Source organism: Ochotona princeps, chromosome 2, assembly GCF_030435755.1.
Source record: "Ochotona princeps isolate mOchPri1 chromosome 2, mOchPri1.hap1, whole genome shotgun sequence".
Taxonomy (NCBI): Eukaryota; Metazoa; Chordata; class Mammalia; order Lagomorpha; family Ochotonidae; genus Ochotona; species Ochotona princeps.
This window is the reverse complement of record NC_080833.1, coordinates 77183452-77191892: the sequence shown is the minus strand read 5'-3', so window position 1 is coordinate 77191892 and position 8441 is coordinate 77183452.

The window sequence follows — 8441 nt, the reverse complement described above, 5'->3', positions numbered from 1 at the left end:
GTCCAGTCTCTGAGAGATGACTCTAGGCTGCTTTTCTTTTCCTCTTCCTCCTACTCCTATGTATTGGAGATATTTCACTTTTCCTGCTGATTTGCTTCTTTGGCATTCCTCAGACCGTCAATTATTTTATTGGCTGTTGGGAAGGAAGGAGCCTTCTAGTTCATTATTTTAAAAGCACCCCAGATCTACCGATTCCTATTAGGTAATACTAAGGAAACCTTTTGATGCTCTGTTTTCTGAGAGATAGATGCTAAAGAAGCATTGTGTGGAAATTGAAATAACTAAGGAATAACATCACAAAAGTTATACAAAACCCTTTATTGGAATTAAATGAGAAAACTGATTTCAAGAAATGAGCTGCAATTCACAGGAATAAATACAAGTATTCTTTAGACATACCAGAGGAAGAACATGGTCTTCTAATTGAAAAGCCAACGTTCAAATTAATAAGAAAGCAAGATATCTTAGGCAGTTTTAATGCCAGTTCATTTTATGTAAACTTAATTAGAAACCAGGGTACAAATGGAGCTTGACACTTTTAAGGTAAGGTAAGAAATAGAGAATTCTGTGGGGAGCACAGGTAAGCTGGATTTCTTCGAGGCTGGAGGCACTAGAAGCACATATTTAAATGATTTGAGTTGTTGTGAAGGGTGGCAAGGCGAACAGAGACTGCAGAAGTGGGTTGTGCTGATGTTTTCCAGTGTCTAGTCACTTGATCTTCCAAGCCTGAGAAGTCATTGAAACTTATTTAGGAAAAATTAAAATTTCATACACATTTAGAAGGCAGTAGACTAGGTTGTACCAGTGTTAACATTTTTAAAGGATAAAGTGTGTTCAGCTGGTATGATACTGGCCCTAAACTCGTTTTGAATGTAAGGCCCCCTCCCCCAAATAGGAATATGAGAGACCATTATGTGAAAGATGGTGACCAGCTGTTCTCCATTTCCCCTGAGTTCCACACAATAGGATATGAACATAAGAAGCTTCAGTGTGAGGGATTTGGGCAAAGAATGAGGAAGAAATTATTTGAAGTGGGTTACTGAATGACTCTTACTCTGAAAATCTTTTAGAAATTCATTGCTGTTCTCAAAACAATTTTGTCTCTGTGATATTTAGCCCTGTGCTGAGAGTATGTGTTACACAGGAATTAGAATTTTGTTTCTGTGATATTTAGCCCTGTGCTGAGAGTATGTGTTACACAGGAATTAGAATTTTGTCTCTGTGATATTTAGCCCTGTACTGAGAGTATGTTACACAGGAATTAGAAGTCTGACCTGAGCAGTTATCAGAACACGCACATGAAGAACAAAGTAGAAACTCACAAAGTTATTAACCACAAAATTGGAGACATGAGATGTCAATACAAAGATGACAGTATTTAGCTCAGAACATTAGAAATCTGCTAATTGCTTTTGGATAGTAAGTCTTCATGTTTTATTTTGTCAGCTGACAATTTTGATTGAGCCTGATTCTTGCAGGCATCTTATACCAAACAAACGTCTGTCATCAGTGGGGTGTGTGTGTAAAACTCAGTGTTTCTCATCTAACAGCTTTGACTTTCTAGAAGATTCCCGCTGTCTTAAAGATGCTGAGAGCTCTCTGGCATGAGAATGACCCCACGAATATTACACGGAGCAATTAAAATACTAAGAACTAGCATGATGCAGTAGAACTGCTTCTGCTAGATAGATACAAGAAAAAAACTAGTGGGATTTTAGATTACAAATTATGGAACATTCAGATGGTGATAAACTTCAAGAATCAGATACTCTGCATCAGTAATAGCATTCAAGGAGTTTTAGGCCTGTACCGTGGTTTACTAGTAGATATTTAATATCTGGGCACAGGGTGTGCTCAGGTCCATTTGTGGTATGAGCTGATTTCTGTATTTAAATGCTCCTGCTGTGGCTGATTACAACCTAGCAAAATGCTATCACTGAAGGCAGAGTTCAGAAGGAATGGGACAGTTTCCTCTCCCCAACTGCAGCACGTTGGTAGTCCTAGGTCAAATAGCCACCAAAACTTAGAAGCATCATTATGTCATTCAGTGACAGCCACTGTTGTCATAACCAGAGAGAATTTTTACCGTTTATAATAAAGGGTAAAGCACCACAAGTATGTGGCTTCTCTGGGAGTTGATCTTAAATCCTCAAGATTTTATTAGTTTAGCAGAAGACTCCCCAGTGATACTGCTCTTTTTTATTAGTATCATCAAGGCACTTAAATATTCTGATTGCTACAGACAGAAAATGAAATGTGTATACCAGTCAGTAGGACTGATTTTTAACAGTAAGAACACTGATCAAAATGAGTTGAGAAGCATGCTTTATGTTAGATTTTAGTCCTTAAAAGACTCAACTCCAAGAAACACGATTTGATAAAATGCTTGACTGGAAATGACTCGGGCATTTCAGAGCATTACTTATTTTCTTTTGAAAACAAAATGCTGTATTAATATACCAATTGTGTCCTATCGTCTGTATTTTTAGACCTGCTACTGTCTTTGTGACTCGACAAAACCAAATGACTTCAACCTCCTCAATATCGGAATGTCCAGCTGACTCTTTCACCACATTTCCTAATTTCCTCTCAAGTTAATACCTCTTTCAGTTGTATCACCTGCAAGATGGCAATGCTAACTCATCAGAAAGTTGTAGAAATTGGGGCTAGTGCTGTGGCATTTTGGATTAAATTTCTGTCTTCAGTGCTGACACAGGTACTGTTCAAGTTCCAGTGGTTCCGCTTCAGATCCAGCTTCTTACTAATGCATCAGGAAAGTATTGGAAGATGGCTGAAATGGCTGGACCCATTTACCCACAAGGGAGATCTGTGAGTGATGGGCTTCTAGCTTCAGCCTGGCCTGTTTCCCATCATTGCAGCCAGTTTGAGAGTGAATTAGTATATCCCTCTTTGTCAAGTAAGATTTTCTTAATTATGGAAGTTAAAGAATACATAGGGCAATGTAGATAGGAAAGGATAAATTCTACTTTAAAAGTAAAACTTCTACTCTTCTAAAGTCAACATTAAGGAAATGCACAGGTAGACCACAGCATGGGAGAATATAATCTCTCTACATAAGTCTTTATTTTTTAAAGATTTTATTTTTATTTCAAAGTCAGATATACAGAGAGAGGAGGAGAGACAGAGAGGAAGATCTTCCGTCCGATGATTCACTCCCCAAGTGAACCGCAATGGGCCAGTGCGCACCGATCCGGTGCCGGGAACCAGGAACCTCTTCCGGGTCTCCCACGCGGGTGCAGGGTCCCAAAGCTTTGGGCCGTCCTCTCCTGCTTTCCCAGGCCACAAGCAGGGAGCTGGATGGGAAGTGGAGCTGCCGGGATTAGAACCGGCGCGCATATGGGATCCCGGGGAATTCAAGGCGAGGACTTTAGCCGCTAGGCCACGCCGCTGGGCCCTCTACATAAGTCTTAAAACAGTTTGAATCAGGCCTGATGCTGCAGCCTAGTGACTTAAGTCCTCACCTTACATGCAACAGGATCCCATATGGTCGCCAGTTCGTATCCCGGCAGCTCCACTTCCCATCCAGTTCCCTGCTTATGGCCTGGGAAAAAAGTAGAAGTCAGCCTAAAGCCTTGGGACTCTGCGCTCACATGGGAGACCTGGAAGATGCTCCTGGCTCCTGGCTTTGGTTGGCTCAGCTCTGGCCATTGGACCACTTGGGCCACTAGGGGACAAATAGGGGATGGAAGATCTTTGTCCTCTCCATATATCTGACTTTCCAATCAAAAGATTTTGAAACCATTTGAATCAAGAGTAGTAAGATAAGTTAATTCAAAAATAAGAAGATATGTAAGTGGCCAATTGGCATGTGAAAATGCGCTCAACATTAGTCATGAGAGAAAGGCAAATGAAAGTGACCACTTTGTAACAAATCAGCTTGGGACAGTGGCTCAGAAATGCGTTTATTTTACCCACAGTGTTTGTAAACAGCCTTACCAGGAATGTTTCTATTTGGCATCTCCAAATTCCTCTTGATGTGGCTAGATTCCAACAGCAAGAATCCTGAGAAACAGGACTATGTAGAAACACTGTTACCTTTTGTTACTCAGATTCAGAAACTGAAGTCACTTTTCCACATTGTCTTTGTTCATTAGAAGTAAGCCACTATAGTTGGTGCATATTAAAAAGAAAGGGTAAAATGTCCAAGAATTTACAAACATACTTAATTATATAGTCTGTCACCAGGTTACATACATTGTTATCACCTGCACAATGCTCTCAGAGCTCTCCAAAAACTTACACATTAAAATGCCAGAATCGGATTCAGGGTCAGAATTTTGACCATCTAAATCAGATCCAGAGCTTGAGGTTCCCTCAGGCCGAGTTTCTCACCTGAAGCGTCAACAGAAAAGAAAAATTTCCTCTGCCCTGCCTTCTCACAACATACATTGCCAGAGCAAGATAACTATGGTGGACCCTCCAGTATTAAGAGGGAATATAGGAAGCACACATCATTCAGCACTTAGTAGATTATGAGATCTACCAGGACACAAATTGCCAGTTGTTAGATTGCAACTTAGTCTTACTGTCTGGGTATAGTTTTGTGTGTGTGTGTGTGCTTTGCACTTTTTTTTTTATTGTTGTTGACAATCTTTACATAGTTAATTACGGTTAAAAAAAAAAGGTTCATCCTTTTATTTTAACCGCAATTAACTATGTAAAGATTGTCAACAACAATACAACAAAATAAAATAAAGGTTCAGGGGGTATAGGGAAGTGGGTAATACTATTATGTCCATATTGTTTCCATCATGTATCTGAGGTAAAGGGGGATATTGAGGGAGAAGCCCCACCCGGTTTCCCGCCCACCACAAGTCCCGGATGTGGGGCATGCTCTGAGATATTTGCTAAAGTGGTTTTAATAGTTCTCCAGTTATGAATCGCTGCCAGTTTCGCTCGATGAGGTCGTCCACTGATTGATATGGTCCATCATAAAGTCTCCATTTGCCCCATATTTCGCTGCCAACATATAGCTGAGATGAATGATTGACCTGTTTGGGTATAGTTTTATACAGCTCCAGGCTGTTTGAAATTTTCTTCAATTTAAGAGACATCCTTCCTTGTGTGTAAAAGTCTGTGCGGTATCTGAGTTGATTTCTCAGCCTAATTCCTGCCCTTCATTCTCAAGGATCAAATACTTTCCTTGCAGTTTGTATTCTCTGTGTCTCTTCAGTTCCATCCCACTGAATCTGCTGGCTTACATTGAATCTATTAGAAACATCACACACATGTTTCGTCAAGACAAGGCTCTAGCTTGGGCTTTCTTTAAGGCTGTTGTAGGAAAATGTCTTAGATCTGAAAATGCTGAGTAATGGAGAAGATTTTTAAGTGATTAAGATCCTTTAGACTTGTCCATTTGAAGTACTATGTTAATTTTTTCTGAGGCCCTTGCAAAGTTTTTTTTTTCTAATGTATTGATTTTTATTGGAAAAGCAGATCAGATTTATGGAGAAAATGAGAATCCATTGGTTCCCTCCCCCAAATGGCCACAATGGCTGGAGCAGAGCTGATCTGAAGCCAGGAGCCAGAAGCGTCTGAGTCTCCCACACAGGTTCAGGGTCTTAAGGCTTTGGACCATCCTCTACTGCTTTTCCAGGCCAAAGGCAGAGAGCTGGGTGGGAAGTGGAGCAGCCGGGACATAAACTGGTACCCATATGGGATCCCGGCACTTGCAAGGTGAGGATTTAGTCATTGCACCAATGCACTGGGTCACCAAAGGTCTCATATATTGGGCTGCAGTTACATATCGTGTTTCTGACAGGGTCCTGGGTTTCTAAACGCTTCCTGGAAGTTCATTTTAACCACATTTATCATATGGAAGAGAGATACAATTTTACTTTGCAGACAAGGCAGCACTTAGTTTATATTTAAGTCATTCTTTTACACATTTCTCCCCTTTTGCTTTTTGACTAGAAGTAGCTAAGAGTACTTCAACAGTAATTGAACATTAGAAATCTAAGCTAGAACCTTCAATTAATTATGCAAATTCCCTAGTTTTTAGGCTACTGAAAGCAACAGTGAAGCTAAATTTTCACCACTGTAACATGGGTCTCCAATTACAAGTAACATTTTTCACTTTGCTTGAATCGCTTGCCAACAGCCTCCTTCAGAGCCATCAAGTTTCCCATACAAGCATCTGTGAGAACATTTTGGCCTTTGTGATAACTGCCTGAGTTGCTTCCAGATTCCACCCAAAAATAGTTCATATAATTTGGGCTTTTGGTTACAGTAAATACCTTTTTGGGTACTTGACTCTGTACCAATTACCTGTTGTGTGGGGGAAAAATAACACTCGCAATGGTTTAAAATAATAATGCTAATTTCTTTCAAGATAACTGCATTTTGTGTGTTAGTGAGTGAACACTATTGGGCTTCGCTTGTGCTGCCCAGCAGCAAAGGACTAAAATCATCTCCAGACACACATCAGCCTGCACTGTGACTGGGATACTGACTCAAGCACCGTCACATGGCCTCACCGTGTATTTTGAGCTTCCCAAGTTGGTAACTCGTTAATTAATCAACCATCCCAAAGAGATGTTTCATGAGAGCCAGTCGCCTGTTGTATCATCTTTCCTGACCTATCCCTGGAAGACTTTCAGTGTTCCTTCTGCTGCCTGTATTAACAAGGACTCAGTAAGGAATAATATCAGTGAAAATGGCCAACTGAAATATCCTTTCTCCGTAACAACAAAGGGAAAAAATGGCAAAAATTGTAACGACTTATTCAGAGCCGTAGAAGTTAACCACCTTAGGCCTGCCTGTTCAAGAAAAACATTTGAGTCTGTTATAACAGTTTGCTGGAATTAATATACCCTTTTCCCATTCCCACTCTCCAGGTGCCTAAAGGGAGCAGATTATGCTTCATTCACCAGGAATTACCATGAGTCGACCTATCGGGTGGCTTTCTGCAAGGCCGGCTAGAAATGCTTCCATTCAGCTTTAATCAGAACTTGCCCAGTACTATGTAACAGGCGTTGAGATACTTAAAATTTCATTAGAAATGCTGCAAGTAGCTGCAGCCAAAGTTGACAACAGTTGATGGCAAGAATAAAAGGTGAGCAAAAGCAGGAGAATGAGATATTCATAGACTTTGAAAGCGCTGAACTACTGTGTAAATGCTGCTTGGGACACTTAAATACCATAGTGAAGTTAGACTAAGTCCTGCCTCTGCTTCCAATCCACCGGCTACTAAAGCACACTCTGCAAAGCAGCAAGTTGTGACTTGCATACTTGGGTCCAGGTGCAGTTTCTGGCTCCTGTCTTCAGCCTAGGTCAGCCCCAGGTGCACGAGGCATTTGGGGAATGAAACAGTAGATAAAAGATTTCTCTTTATCTCTCTGTTGTTCTGCCTTTCAAATACATAAAAACAAAAGTTTGAACATAAAAACAAAAGTTTGAACTCTGACTTATGTCTTGAACTTTGGAAGGCCATGTGCATACAAAGATGTGTATTTTCAGTAAAGTCCTAGGCTGTCACATCTGGCTGATCTTGAGGCTTTGTAAGCCCAACTTGCATACCTAAGGTATGCCCCAATACACACACACACACACAGAGCAAAGATTTTGTTTGTTTGTTTGTTTGAGGCATTTAAATAAACATTGAAATTACAAATTGGCCACACAACTAACCAAGTAGTGATTGTGGTGGCATCACAGAACACACTTCTTATGGTATACATTCAGTAAAGTCACTAAGCAAACAACTACTACCATAATTAGCAAATCCTAAGGAAAGAGATCTAGTTCTGACTTAACATAATATTCACTGTATGTGGTTCTTGATGGAAGATTGTAAGGCATGAAAAGAAATAAGAGAAAGTCCAAGCTCAGAGGGAAGAAAAAGAGTTATTAAGACCAGAAGTTGAGACATCACACTTGTGTAAACAAAAGCTTCAAGCCAAGGACTGGCATCATGGTGCATAGTGTTAAGCTGCTGCTTGCATACCCACGTTCCATACTGGAGTTCCAGCTTTTGTACTTCCAGTCCAACTTCATGTTAATAGACCCTAGGGCAGTGGATCATAGCCTCATAGTTGGCTCCTTCCACCCATGGGGGAGACCCAGAGGATGATTCAGACAATGGCTTTGGCTGACCCAGCTCTGACTGTTGAGAGCATTGGGAGGCTGAGTCAGCACATAGAAGACTGAGCTTGCTCCCCCTTTCCTCTCCTACTCCACCAATTGCCTACATTCTATTTTTTTTAATATTATCAAATTTTATTAAGCTTAGTTGGTCATTTTTCAGATAAAATATTAGTATTATGAAAATATTTTAAATATGCTTTTTTAAAAGGTTATTTTTGATGATGTTTACATAGTTGATTGGAGTAGGAAGTGTTGAGGATTAGGGGAAAGAGCGTGAGACTATTGTTTCAAAATTTTCTTTATCTTATTCCCGTATCTGGGGGAAAGAGAGGTCG